The sequence below is a fragment of the Anas platyrhynchos genome, chromosome 3 (genome assembly GCF_047663525.1).
Source record: "Anas platyrhynchos isolate ZD024472 breed Pekin duck chromosome 3, IASCAAS_PekinDuck_T2T, whole genome shotgun sequence".
NCBI lineage: Eukaryota > Metazoa > Chordata > Aves > Anseriformes > Anatidae > Anas > Anas platyrhynchos.
Genome location: NC_092589.1, coordinates 4,163,638 through 4,178,522, shown reverse-complemented (window position 1 = coordinate 4,178,522; position 14,885 = coordinate 4,163,638). Strand labels below are relative to the sequence as shown.

The 14,885-nt window shown below is 46.4% G+C and overlaps 1 protein-coding gene across 5 annotated transcripts in view; it reads right to left on the bottom strand.

Moving 5' to 3' along the window:
- SPTBN1 (spectrin beta, non-erythrocytic 1) overlaps positions 1-14,885 on the bottom strand; it is a 140,322-nt gene that overhangs the window by 102,121 nt on the left and 23,316 nt on the right. Inside the window, exon 1 of one of the 5 annotated variants that reach the window (XM_038177472.2) lies at positions 6,289-6,427. The exons of the other annotated variants lie outside the window; for them this stretch is intronic. The gene's annotated coding sequence lies outside the window, so the exon portion shown is untranslated. Of the gene's footprint in view, positions 1-6,288; positions 6,428-14,885 lie in introns of those variants that run through there. 5 annotated transcript variants of the gene reach the window in all.

Below are 14,885 nucleotides of genomic sequence, written 5' to 3'. Positions count from 1 at the left end.
ATTTGCAACAAGCAGTTGGCATGCCCGTAGTTTTCTGAGGTATGGGGCTGTCAGCAGGCCAACAGCCCCTCAACTTCTACAGCTCACATTCTTAAACCTACTGGTGGGGGTGAGCTAATACGGTTTAAAAAGGAAGTAGGCTGGAATAACAGCATGCTCACGACATACGTCACAAGGGATGCTTGTATTTGTAAGTAGAATTAAATCAAGTAGGTGAAATCAGCTGGGGTTAGTCATGCAAGCTGCAGGGGCCAGCTCAGTCCCGTTGGAACTACAGGAAGGCCCTTCGTTACGTATGCTCTCACTGTCAAGATAACATTTATTCTGATACACACTTCGGCTTTAAAGCAATTCAGTTGCTTCACAGTCATAACAGAAGAGGCAAGGAAGTGAAAATACACTCAGAAGTCCATTAGCTCCATATTTATGGATGGACACCTACCCTGGCAGATTTTTAGTGACATACAACAGAGATGGGGCCTTGTTTCAAAGGAGCATTCAGACTTTGAACAGCCTTGTAGTTTGTTAAAAGCCTCTGCATTTGGCCCTTCTCCATCCTCAAGCAGCAGAGCAAAGGTGCATGTTCCAAATACCTCTGAAGAATCCAGCTGAAAGCACTCATCCATGAGTATGCTGGATCCTTAATCTGAAGGAGGGCACCTGGAACATCTTGCCTCACAGTCTGGCAGAAGCAAAAGCTTACGTCTTTTACCAGTGTCAGGAGGCTTCCAGAGAAACTTCCAGAGAAAATTCCTTCTTCCCAGTGAGCCTAGTGGTCACTGAGACTTCGAAGGACAATATTTGGTATTATCATGTTCTAGAGCTATCTGGGTGTTGACCTTCATCAAAAGAATGTGAAAATAGAGGGCAATTGCCTACAGCGATATTTACCTTTTATTTCACTGGAACAAAATGGAGTCCTTTTTAGTATTTTTCAAGTGTTTGTGCAGATTAGAGTTCCACTGAAAAATCAGTTACCCTCAGAAAGGAGTTTTTCTGGTCCCTACTCTCTCATGACCCAGAACCCAAGGAAGAGAGCAGAGCTTTGGAAGCCAGCTCTGTGTCAGTCAAAATGAAAGAAAGAAAAAAAAAAACAAACAACAAGCACAAGACAAGACACTCCCCCTTCCTGAAGGCTGTCAGACTCCTGGTTCTTCTTTGGCTCGCTGTCTGTGCACGGAGAAGAGCGGACAAACCTTACCATGGTGACCCTCACCACGACCCTAACTTGGCAGGAGGTCCCAGACAACCCGAATACCCTCGGCTGCATCCCTGTTTGCTTTGACAGGGCTCCAGCCCAGCGCTGCAGCAAACTGGCAGTGCCAGGTGGGAGCTGGCTGGCCGGGCTGCCGAGGGGCATCACAGACACTGCCCCGAAGCAGCTACAGCCTGTAAGCTAAAGTGAAATAGTCCTTAGGGGAAAAGGTAAATTAAATGACTTGATCTTTCAATAAAAATTGCAATTGCTTGTCTGTACCACGTAATCAACAGTTCTAAGTTTACATCTGTTATAGTAAACCAAACGAATAGAGCTCCAGACAAGTTTTGGGGAAGGGAGAGGGGCCAGAGATGTCATGCGAAGTGTCTTACTGATAAAGCCACAATTGGAGGTTCTGCCTCACCTCCTGCTCCTACCAAGTGGGTCTTATAGAGAAGCACTGGCTACAAATTACATTTATTTCTGATAAGAGAACACCTGCAATGAGAGGACAACTGAGCCTGCCTTTGAAATGTGCGTACGCAAAAGCTAAGTAAAAGCTGGCTGCAGTGGATCAACACAATGACATCCACGAGCACATTCCTCCTCCTGCAGCCTCTCTCTGGCAACCTGAGATGCGATAGCTCTGACCTCCTTACAGGAGGAGGGCTGCCAAGTAAACAGGGCTAAGGATCCAGCCAGCCGGCTGCTGGCTCTCCTGCACTTCCATTTGCCCTCTCTAGTTCTCCACCCCACCCTTCCTAACCTTGTTATTAATATAGCTTCCAACTTCGTTGACAGTTAATAAATGTGCATAGTTGACTTCGTGACGGCAGGTCAGGAGCACAGACCAAGGAGAGTCTGTCCAGAGAATAGAAAGTGCTATTTTCCAGTGCAGCTGCCCAGCTCCTGGAACACTGTGTAGCTAAGGTGCATGGAAAAAGAAAGGGGCGCAGCAAAAAATTGCTTTTTGACCACCTTAAGCACTGAGACATGTCTGACAAACCGGAATGAAGCAAGAATATAACAAGGTTTAACAATTCCATCACGCGGGCTGTGAGGTGAGGCTCCCCTGGGCGCTGCCTCTGCCCCCAGCCGAGGCACAGCCAGAAGGAGATGCAGCTGGGGGAGGCTGAGCACCCAGGGGGAAGGATGCAAAAACGGGCAGCAATCTCAGGGCGTGCTGCTGTGTGCCTAGACAAACCTCCCTGGTGTTGGAGCTGTTTCTTTCAGGCTCCGTTGTGCTCAGCCAAGGAGGAGAAATTCCAGCAAGACGGCCGGCATGCAGGCTGCCTCCTCCTTCCTAGGAGATGCGGGGCGGTGAAGGGCTGTCTGATGATAACTTCCAGCACAGGAAGAATGAGACCGAGCTGTTTTGGCTCTGCCTCCAAACTGCAGAGCAGCAGTGGGAAACCGCACCCAGGGAGACGCCTAGGGAGAGGAGGATGTTTTGTTGTGTAGGCTTTTGTTCATCTGAGGTATTTCACAGCCAGGCAGGCAGAGCATGGAAGCAATTTAAAGGGACAGCCTGGAAGAAATAACCTGCTACGCAGCCAGCAGGTTTCAGATTAGCAAAAAACAAACAAACAACAAACAGATTTTATGGAAAGAAACAGGGAAAGCTTTGTTAATGCACTTCATAGGACAAGAGCAGGCAACACAGCTGAAGCAACAGCTGGTTTCAGTAGCACACTGAGCTCCAGCAGCAACTAAGGAAGGAGCAACCCCAAGCCCAAACACCCCCAGGCTCTCATCAAGAAGAGACTTAAGGCAGTACCAGCTACACCACAGCAATGCCACAATGACTTCTACCTGGTCTCCTGCTGGAGCTTGGCCCAGGGACCAGCGGTTCCCAAGACCTCCCTAGCTGTGCTGGCTCTGCTTTAACCAGAGATGCCTCATCAGTGCCACAAGGAATGGGCCTAGTAAAGAACTCGGGTTTGGACAGCACGGTGGTCCCAGAGGAGGCTCAAAGACCGCTCCAGAATGAGCATTTCCGTCAGCTATTGAAGCCCAAGTCACAGCCAAGATCACAGAAGGCTTCGCCTCTGGTCAGCCAAACCCAGTACAGCACTGGAGTGTGTTATAGGAACCACGTGGACTACAGCTGTTAATTTTTAATGAAAAGAAAACCAGAATTACCAAAAGAACGGGACAAGTTTTGCTTTTGTGCAATTACAACAAGACTTAAGTGCTGTTTACAGGATGCCAATACTCCATAACTCAGAACTGGTCAGGCAGCAAATTGAGAAACAGAGCAGATCAGTTTGACACCCAGTGCCCCACTTGAAAAGCCAGGCTAGGAGTCCTCCTGCAAGTCATCACAAAGTGCAACAGTTTCAATGCAAGGGGGTCAGCGCACGCCTCACTCAGGACCAGAAAAGGGGTGCTGTACCCACAGCATGGTTGCCCTGGGAGCCTCTGAAGCAGTCATTCCCCCTCCGAGACGAGGTCCTCCGTGCATATGTACATTTTTGACTGTGCAGAAGCAAAAAAGAGGCTGAAAGCTATTTGAAGAGCCATCCTTTCCCAGTAAAAGAGAAAAAGTCAGCAGCCATCCAAGCACAGCACCGAGCTCAATAGCAGATGGCCTAATTCTACTAGGCCAACAACAATTTCTCATTCACGTAACCGAACACAGATTGAGCAGTGGTTCACGAGGAGGGAGAAATCCATCTCCTCCCCACCAGAGGAAAGGAAACACACATCACATCACCCGCTCCTTCGCCTCTGGACAGAAGCATCAAGGGCACGGTGTGCAGGCTGGTCTCCTTAATTCTCAGCTAATCTTTCAGGGCTTGGTGGGTCCTAACCAGAGGAAGATAACAGGTAAAAGCAAGCACACTGCCTGTGGCTGCCATCACTGAAGTTTTAAATGGACACCAGCTGTTAATTCCTTTCTACATTCTTCACATTTTTTTCGGCCAACTCCCGAAAAGACTAACAGAAACCCTTCCCCTTAAACTTTCATCTGATGCATAGATAAAATTGTCAGGAGTTTTCAGGCAAGGAAAAGAAATATCTATCATTATCGCCTTAATTTAAACGCATGCCTGTAAGTCTCCAGTGCGGTCCTGTCCTTTGAAATGGGTTAAAGAGCCTTAATGTCATCTAAATTAAGTCGATTTGTTATTCAGGGCATTTGTGACCAAACATTTTGAGATGTATCCTGGGAGGAAAAAGCACATGGGCCAGAATTTAAAGCTCTGGGAAATGAGATGATGGATGGGGAGCAATAGCCCAGAAAAGCTACATCTTAAATAGCTTGGGTCATTATTTTGGGTCTTTGTTGTTTCAGCTACGCTAAAGGTTTTGGTTTGTTTGTTTGTTTTGTGTTTCTTTTGGAGGGGGATACAGGGAGTAGGTATTTTAGCACACACCCTTATATGTTGTCCCATGCAAGATGGAGATATTTATTGTTTTATATAAGCTATAGCAATGACTATTTGCAGGTTCCTCATGACAGCTTGCTAGTGTTTAGAGTACTGCCTCGTACACTTCTGCACATCCTGTGAAAGGGGCTGGCTCTCCTGGAACACCAAAGTTGCCTCAGCTGCTGTAAAAAGACCACAACAGGCTTCCCCAAAACCTCAAGGTAATACTGGTACTCATGAGCAGCATGAGGAAAGCCTAATAAATAACTCCATAAAAAGCAACAGTGTCACACTGGACCACGACATTGAAGCTTTACCCAAAACGCCTCGAGTGGCAGACGCTGCAAGCTATTGTTGCCCACGTGAGCCTGAAGGACTCTGCAAGGCCCTGGCTCTGTGTTCGCCCCAGTCGTGCTCCCCCAGGCTGCTGCTCCCCGTGAGCACAGCTCTGCCGGGCGAGGGAGCTGCTGACAGGGCCGAGCTGTGGCTGTGCTGGCAATGGCAGCATCCAGCCCACATGGGCCCTTCCCTGGGCACCAGCAGCGGGAGGGCTCTCAGGTCGCTGGCCCAGGGAACTGGCCAGCTCCAGGTGAGTGCTGCTCACAGCTCTGACCGTCCGGGGCAGGACAGGCAACACGGCTGAACAATGGCATTGAACTGTTTCAAAATATCTAACTATTGTTATTGGCACCTTGTTATAAACAGCTTCTGGCAGCACGTAAACACCGCGCCATGTACATGCAGAGCTTTGCGTACTGAGGCAATGGAAATCGCTCTGCAACAACAGAAAAAATGCCCTCGGCATCTGGGCCAAGAGCTTCCTGGCCCCTTGGGCTGATCTCACAGGGAAACAAGGTTGCTTTACACAGTATTTTCACACTCAAACCCAATCTTATGAAGTACTTCGGAAAAAAAAATCACAAGCAAATACATTGTATTTCTTCTGCGATTACTCAGTTTCAAGTGGTTACCACACACTCAACACACAATCCCTGTTTACAAATCCCAGAGTCACCACACGCAGAAGCTGAGGAAAAGCGGCATAAAGCAACGATATGTAAAATATCTCATCATTACTTCATTCTGATTTGAGTTTTTTGTCTGGGAAATAGATCCTTGGCTGGCACGTACCCAACCCAACAGCTGCATTGCTTTTTTACTTCCACAAACACTCCAGAACTTAGCCAAAACCCTGTTTGTGCTGGCAAACACCCAAGATTTTATTATTATGTACTATTAGTTCATAGTGAGAAATGTGCACTACAGGGGAAGAAAAATCCAGAGAAGCTAAATAATTGCGTACAGATGTTAAAGACCTACAAGCTTTATCAACTGGGCAGTACCTTAGATATTGTTTCTATCACTTATTTGCTTTTTGAGTTTTTAATATGGTGACTACGCATGCTATCCTTGAAGAATATTCTAGAGCTCCGCATTCAAATACCATTAACTTTTGACCACCACTTGTCTCCTCTCAAGAGCAATCTCTCTTCATTATTCAATGCATGCTACTTTATAGTCATTTCAGATTTAAAGAGGATCTCGGCTGTTGTTTCACTATCTAGCAACTTTCGAAAGCCATAAGACTATTTCATTCTTACCTCATTTCACAAAACCCAAACCTGACACATCACCCCGAACCTCCAGCGTTTAGAATCAGTGATCAAATACCTCACCGTCCCCAAGAAACCGTGCTAAATACCCACTCATCCTCACCATTCAATTCCAGTTCCTGGCAAACAATGCCTGCTCCACCTCTCCGGGACTGTTGCTTCTCCAGGCCTTGCACAGCCACTCACCGCTCGCTGAGGCCAGTGCTCGGGTTAAGCTGCCTGCAGGAGGAGCCCAGTCCCGGCCAGCTTTCTGAACCTCGCTTCATTAAATGTATTCCACAAAGTACTTGGAACGTGCAAAGTACTGCAGCTGACAGTAAATAATACGAAAGTAAGATCAGGAGAAAATCACTGGCATTTTTTGTCACTGACGTGTAATGGCTTTGCCATTTCAGATTACATCGTGAGCGCTTTCTTTCCACCAGCACAAAATGGCATAACAAGGTACATTCACTTGGCTCTTCTCCACGAATCTACAAAAGAGGATAAATCACAGAAAAAGGTCACCTCTCTGTAAACCAGTGAACGCAAAGGCCGATGCTTCTTGCGCCAAGCCAGAAGCACCCAGCCCACCACCCCTCCTTGCCTGAAGAACGCGGGGATTTGGGCGGACAACCTGACGACTTCTCCTTCCACTTTTTCCACAGCCACTGATAAACTCTTCCTGAGAAATGATTTCATCCTTTCCGCTGATGTGGCTTACACAACACAGATTGTCCGAGGGCTGTGACCTCCCTACAGATTTAGCTACCATCTGAAAAAACACCGATCTGGTAAATTTGGCGGGTTGGAAAAAAGTCGATGGAGATGAAGTCTTTCCTACTTCTCCACAATTGTGACTGATAGAATCTATTCCAGAGCTGTGCTTTTGTTTTAAAAAAAAAAAAAATCAAAAATAGAGTATCTCTGTTTACACACAGATAAGAAGAGTACAGGGTTTGTCCCTGTTGACCAGCTGACTGGTGTGACAGAGGTCTGGAGCCGCGTACAGCCACCCATCCCCACACTACGCATGGGGAAAGAGCCCCTAAAGGCAGTACATTGGTGCTGTTTGTCCAATTTCCCTTTCTACCCAGGGAATCCAGGTGTCAAAAAGAAAGAAATGACAAGAACTCCAGAAAATCTCCTCCATTTCACACCATGAAGTGCCTGGCCATGAATGTCAAGACGTTTGCTGCTTCAGAAAATGACTATCCTGTCTGTCCGCTTCCTTTGTAAATAAAGTGAGGTAACAGTTCCAGTACATACTAACCCCATTCCTTGAGTAGCCTTCAATAAGCTGCCTTCTACTCCTCCCAACAGATGGACTGATAGTCTTAGATCCTCAGCCAGTTCAGTTTTGTTTCTTTCAAGTGGGTAAGAGCTGTAATGTTTTGGTGTTCTACTACACGGCTCAGAAACCGGGGAGAAATGGTGCTGTTTCCCTTAATACCTGCACAGCCCCCCCAAATCTGCTCAAGCAGAAAAACAGAATTACACTGAATTTATCAGTCATGGTTTTGTTTGTTTGTGTGTGGTGTTTTTGTTTTGCTTTTAACTTCAGGTGAACATGACCAACTGCTCCACGGACAAAAACTCTACAGCACGGTCTTTATAGCTAGTAGCATTCAGCTTCACCGTAGCTCTGGGTTCTTGATTCACTCTCCCTGCATTCAGGGCTCGCTCAAGAAATCCTCTACCTTCTCTCTGAATTTCTGAAGCCCTCAGTGACTTTGTATTAGGTTATGGAAGTATATGACCCAACTCCCATACAGGAAGAAGGTAACAGAGACACTTCACTGGCCACTGACCACTTCCCTCAGATATTGATCTTACTAGCCCTTCCTTTGGTATTAGCACAGTTCACATAACTGCAATAGGAATAAAACATGACATAAGAACAATAATGCACCATCAGCTTCTAACCTGTGCAGCTTGCTCAGCCACAACAAACCAGCTCCATTGCCTGACTGCCTTGAGAGGGATGTGATGAAGTGAAGAAACTATCACAGACCGGTTCTTGGTGCTTAGGACTTAGCCAGAACAAGTCAACCATTAAACCATTTTCTTGCATTAATGGAGAGAAACAAAACAGTAGATTAAATGTTAACCCTGAGAAAGGGCAGTATCAAAAGGGATATCCCAAAGGGCTACATCGCATGGGCACCAGCAGGGAGATGCAGAATCTGGCTAGCTACAAGGCAGAAAGTCTGATAAAAAGAGGGCAAATATTTCCTGACTGCTTTCAAGCTGAGCGATTACATTCAGGTTTACAACAACTAGTTATAGCTAAGATAACCCAGGTAGTAACTCCCGTTGTTACACAAGACATCTGAGCATAGAATTGGACGTTGCAAAGGCACTTATATGAATTATCTTGTGAAATAGCACTATATTGCCCCTCACATACACAAATAATAAATAATTAAAAAAAAAATAACAAGAAGCAAGCTATGTAATTGTTTAGAAAATAACAATGGCAAACGTTTTTTGTTTTTCTCTGGGTCTTTTGAGTATGACAGGTTGATATGGTCACAAAGGAAAGCCTGCAGATAAATGGTGTTCTTTGCAGCCTTATCTGCATTTTAGAAATAAAAGCTACGATTCTCAAATATTTAAGATTTACACCTGCAGATTCACGGTAGAAAAAAATAATACAGCCCTGAAGCAGCTCAGAAAGTGCTAATCCTGATCATTTTCTACCTAATGACTGTTTACTACACAGTCCTGGCAGCTTTCCAGATCTTCCTGCCTTTTCTTTCTCCCCCACATCACTCTAGACAGCCATCTTGGGTGAAGAAAAACCTCGGGAAGAGAATGCTCTCCGTGCTCTTTTCAGGCTCTAAAAGCTTTGTTTCCCTAGGGAAATCCTGAGTGTTGTTTCACTTTCCAGTCAAAAATGCAATTTTAAGGCTTTAAAAGCATTTCTACATAAGAGGGCTGAGAAGAAAAGAAAATGGGAGGGGGGGTGGGATGGACAGGAAAGCTCATTTTTGAAGGATTTCAAAGTGTCATTGGCTCTACAGTTTTAAAGGTGGGGCTATTTCTCCTGCTAGGAATAAATCCTAACACACCGTACAGAACCCCCCTACCACTTGTTTCAAATGACATTCACTGTCATTTGACGTTTTTTAAATGGAACAATTACTCGGGATCAAATGTTCCAGCCCTCCCCGCTCCCCAGCCAGCTGTGTTTTTATGCTACAATTGGAGCTTGCATGCAGCTGGAAACCACCCAACTCTCCTCACTACAAAAAAACAGAGCAGAACAGCTCATTAGAGCAAGTGCCCCACTACTGCAGGCCCCCAGAGACCTGACAAGTTGTGCGGGCACCGCTGGCTCCCGGAGCCCTCGCTCCCTCTTCTGCAGGGGCCCCCAGCACGAGGGCAGGCACGCCGCACACGGGTCCCCTGCTCACAGGAACAGCAGAAATGGCACGTGGAAGCACAAGTGGAAGGACACCCGATCGGTCCCACATCCCTCGGTGGCAAAGGGATGGGGACAGGCACAGGATGGGCAAACAGCCACAGCACCAGATGCTCGTGGGCACCTGCAGCTGCCGGAGAAACACCATCTCAAACAGTGACTTGCACGTGGCTGGCCGAAAAGGTAACACACATGAAGCTTCCAGCCAGTCTACGTGTTTTGTTATAGATGTAGCGTTTCAGAAGCATTACAAAGCAGCGCAGCTGATCCTTCCCTGGCTCAGCCCAAATGGCTGCATGCAGCAAAGGCAGCAGCACAGCGAGGTGCTGGGAGCGTTGCAGTCCCAGCTGACACAGAGAGCCCCTGCTAGCAGCACATCACCTACACGGCCCTGGATCGGCCTGAACAGGAGGCACTCCTGGATCCCCAGGTGGGCAAAATCCCTCCTCCTCCTCCCAGAATGTGTGTTAAAGCTCTTTCTTCGGGCATCATGGAAAAAGTGAGATCCAACCACTCAGATCTGAGTGAGGAGAGTAGCTGTTACTGGCAGAAAACAAAAATGTGGCCAATCCAGCACACTGCAATCAATAATTTAAATGAAATCAGTCAAGCCCATATTCAAATCAGGTCAGCAGTAATTAAAGCACCCTAATTTGGAATAGTAAAACCAGAAAACGTCTGGACGTGTACATCTCTCAAAGCGAATATATTAAATGGAGTGCTTTGAATTGCATGATGCACTACTAAGAAGCTTTAATATAAACCTCAGGATTACACCGTGCCAGCTTTTCAATTATTGTACTCTGCTTTAGAAAACGTGCTGTGAAGATAGTAAGAGGTCAAAACAGGCCTTCGGTCACTACTTCACCCTTTCTTTTCCTAAGGATCCTGCTGTTAGCTTCCATTTGTGCAATGTTTGTTACCACGGGCAGGACCAAATGAAGCACTGAAGGTAAAACTTTCTTTAGAAGGTTTCTATTCCTGATGACATTGATATCAATGCAATGTACAGAGAGGCCTCCACTTCAACAGTGGCAGCAAAATTGCCCCCTCATTTCCCGAGTGATCTGCTTGCTTGACTCCATCTTAACACAGTGCCTCACCATACAGTGATTCAGCCATTTTATTTCTGAATGACTACAGTTTGCCTTGCCTTAGCACTGCGTTGTACATCAGGCTCAGCTGTCTTGAGAACAGCAATCTCTCTGCATAAAGCAAATGCAAGCAAAGGTTTAAAAAAAAAAAAAAAGAAAGAAAAAATATCAAACGGAGGCTAGGAGAAGGAGGTGGGTGAGAGGTACAGTGCAGTAATGGCACTGAATACATAAAAACGCAGAATTTTTAGATTGTCCCTGGCTTCTTTATCAAACAGGCATCTCAGGAAAAAGCTCTGCGATCTGGTTCCCCTGGGAAGGCAATGCTGAACACAGGCTGTATCTCTGCTGCCTATAATGACAGCCCCCGTGCCAGAACTCCAGTCCCCAGGCCGTAGGGGTACACTGGCACACACCCCACTGGAGACTGGGTGTGCAGACCCTCGGAGGCAAGGCAGCCGTGGTGCAGGAGTGCAGAGCTGGGGCACAATGCCAGCAGCTCGCCAACAGCAGCCGCGAGTCCCACAGACATCTGAGTCATGCTCAGTCCTGAGCATCCTCCCTCCCGCAGGCTGCCCTGCACTACTCAAGGGCAGGGGCTGCAGCCCACTGCAGAGGCTAGAGCCTCCGTGAGCCCTGCATTTAAAGGGAGGTCTGCTTCCCTCCTAGAGAGCCCTCAGCAGGCACGGGATTTCCAAATCGTGACAATCCCACTCTTCCCTGCCTCTAACAGCCAGTCACACCTACGTGCAGGAGGAGGTAGCTGCAGATCAGCACAGGATTCACGCAGCCATGCGTTACCGCTCGCAGCCCTGCATCATTTGGAGTTTCCTTCGCTCAATCGGGAGCTGCTGGTAGAGCAGCAGCCACATCAGCATGCTTTGTAACCCACAAGGACGTATGTCACTGCATCATTCTGGTTTTGGAAAGACACCAAAAGAGAAGGTTACCTGCAAAATTCAGGCTTTATTTTTATCACACTGCAATAACGTTACTTGCAGTCCTCCAGCATTTAGAAGGGACAGCTTACAGCTTACCCAAACTCACACAGAAACAAACCAGCAAAGTCTTTCAAATACTCATTTCTCACATTTCACAAGACAAATGCAAATTCCAGGCAAACAGAATGGAGCCTCTTCAGGTTAGCAGTGGATCAACAGAAAACAAGCTCTAGGCAACAGATAAACCTACACTATACATTTTGGGGCTCATTACCCTGCAAGTGCCGGCACGAGAACTCCTTCACTCGGCTATTTCACATTAATACTGTGCTTGGTAACTGCTGAAAGCTGCTGTAGCTGTAAAAGCACCCTGGTCAACCGTGACAAAAAGACATTTGTTCTGACTACCACATTCTTGTTGACCATATATGTGTTACAGCGCTAACAAGAAAAACATGTTTATTATGTAAGTTACAAACATCAAGAGAAAAATATTAATTGACCAGAATTTTTGATTTAGTCTATCCAGAACACACTGCAGGAGAACAGACCCAAACAAGCTGTATTTGACACAGATAGATTAGACAGATGGCACAGTAGGGTATAAAGGAGATTTGTGCTTGCTTGACTTGGACTTGCCTGAATTACCTACAAATTTCAGACACAGAAGAGTTATGTTGAGTATTTACAAAGATTTCATGCCCATTAAAACCTCATACCATCCAAAATCATCGTATGTTCTGCATGGAAAAAAAAAAAAAAGGAAAAGATTATTTTGCAACTTAATTCTGTTGCACATTTTTGGAGGTTATCATGATGTACCCCAATACAAAACAGAGAGGAGCAGCATGAATACTAGTGCTATCCTGTTCAAGAATCTTTTGCAGCCTATGAATTTATGCAAGAACAGGGAAATTAAATGAACAGATGAACAGAAATCCTGACTTTAAATAAAATCTCTGCATTTCTGAAGGCTGCTGAAAGCCTCCACCTTCAGAACAGAAGGCACTCGGCACAAAAGCCCTCTGTATTCATCAGCTCACTTCACCAGTGGCTGCTCTCAGATTCTCTCAGGACCCTGGCAAAGCACAAGATGAAAAGATGTTATTGCAGGGAATACAGGAGGGGGCGAAACTCAAAATCACTATCACATTTTTGGGGACTATCCAACCCTGAGTTCACACTGGGAGCGGATACATATGGCAGCTACAGAAACACTGGACGTGGACACTGATTGAAAACAGCCCATTTTCTCTGAAGCTCACTATACCTTGACACACGCATTTCTGGCATGTACTGTAAACATCACAGGCCACATTCAACATCAGCACAACTCTCTGGCCTCATGCATGCTCATACCTGGATGGATTTGCTGTGTTAAGGGAGCTGTAGGGTCAACCGATAGCACTAGATGTAGCGCAGTGAGGCAGGCCTCCAAACCAGACCAAACAAGCATACAGGCGTAGTTACAGAGCAGGAGGGGAATCTGGAGAGAAGGAAATCAGGGACAGCCTCAGATGTTCATACTGCCAGTTAAGGCCTTCCCTCTGAGAAGCATCCAACTGGACACCAAGACTGCTATTTTCAGGATGCAAACCCAAGTCCTTCCTCACAATCTCCCCCGACTCCAGAAGAAGAGCCAGTGCTACCATCTCCCACTCCAGCTAGCTTGAGGGGAGCCTCTGTTCTCTGATACACACAGGTGTCAGCCAGGTGTAGCCCAGCTGCAAAAGAGTGGTTAGTTAAAACTGAACAACCACCAATAATTGTCCAATATAAGAATCAATTAGAAAAGCAAGGCAATGGGCTACCGATTTGTGGAACTGGTTACTTGCATTTTTATTTTACCTGTTACTGTAAAACCTTTCTGTACTGATGTTTTGCTACTGAGTGCTGAAAAACTCAGTGCCCAGAGACAGACACACATGCCCACACGCGCTCTGAACTGGCAAGAATGCACAGAACAGCACCTGGGGATAGACAGTGGTAACTGCACAGCTACTGCAGAGACACAGGAGCTGAAACAACAATTCAATTAACTATTTTGCCTGATGAGTTAAACATTAGCCTCATCATCATTCATCAACAGAAGTAGCAAAAAAGCAATGCTTTTATCCTCTACAGCAACCGTTTCTGTAGTTCTCCATATGCCTCATTAGAGATGAAACAGTACCAGGACTCAAAACCAGAGTAACTTTCTCACCTGCAGCATAACTCGGAGAGCCTAATTTTTACAGGCATAAAATACCAACAGCTGCTATCACAATGAATTGGGTCTCAGATGTTCCAAGCCTAAGGCCAAACTGTCACCTCTCTCCTTACACTAACCTGAACAGTGCCGGTTATAGCAGCTGCGCTTTTAGCCCAGGGTTTTCAGACCCCTCACCCTTCTGAGGCTTTTTGAAGGCTCTCAGGCTCAGAGCAGACCAGTAGGGGGTTATTGTCTCTGCAAGACCAGGTAATAGCCACAAATATTTTAACCAAAAAAAGTTACTCCCATCCATGTTTTCCATGGCTTCCTTTCTGTATCATACTGAGGGAACGTGGGAAAGCAGACGCACTTGAAGCCAGGCCATAAAACAATCCCAGGAAAAGATGAGCCCAAGGAGTACTAGGTGGTCACAGAAAAATGGGAATTCTCCATACACCATCAACACTTCTAGGGTTTGGGGATTTTTCATTTGCAATCAGGTTTTCATTCACACGTCCGTGTTGGCTGGCCCAGGCTACACAACGCAAGGCAGCGGTGCTCTGCACAGAGCCGCAAGGCTGACAGCTGCAAGCCGCTGCTCCCTGCCTTCCAGCAGACAGAAAGCCATCCCAGCTCCCAGCGAGGAGCTGCACTGCCTGCCACAACCCTCCTTTCTGTCCTCGGGCTGACAAACATACATGCAGGCATTTCTGCCTTTAGACAGCCACGAAACAATTAGGAGAAGAGGTCCTCAATCAGTGAAAACTAGGGATGTGTTGTAAATTCCTGTCAGAACTGCAGCTTGGGATTGCCTTATCCCTGGGCAGATTTTCTTTTGTAAAGAGAGCACAGCGCTCTGTCCTTCCTCCGACTTCAATCTCCTGTTAATTTTATCAAGATGGCTCACGAGCAAGTTGGGGACAAGGCATCTTCATTTACCCTACCGAGAACAGCCAGCCATAAGCCTAAAAGCCTCACCCCCTGGAAAAGTATCAGCATCCTTATTCGCATATTTTTCACTTTTACTCACCTTTACCAAGCTGGTCTTGATTTTAAGCAATCTGAAAC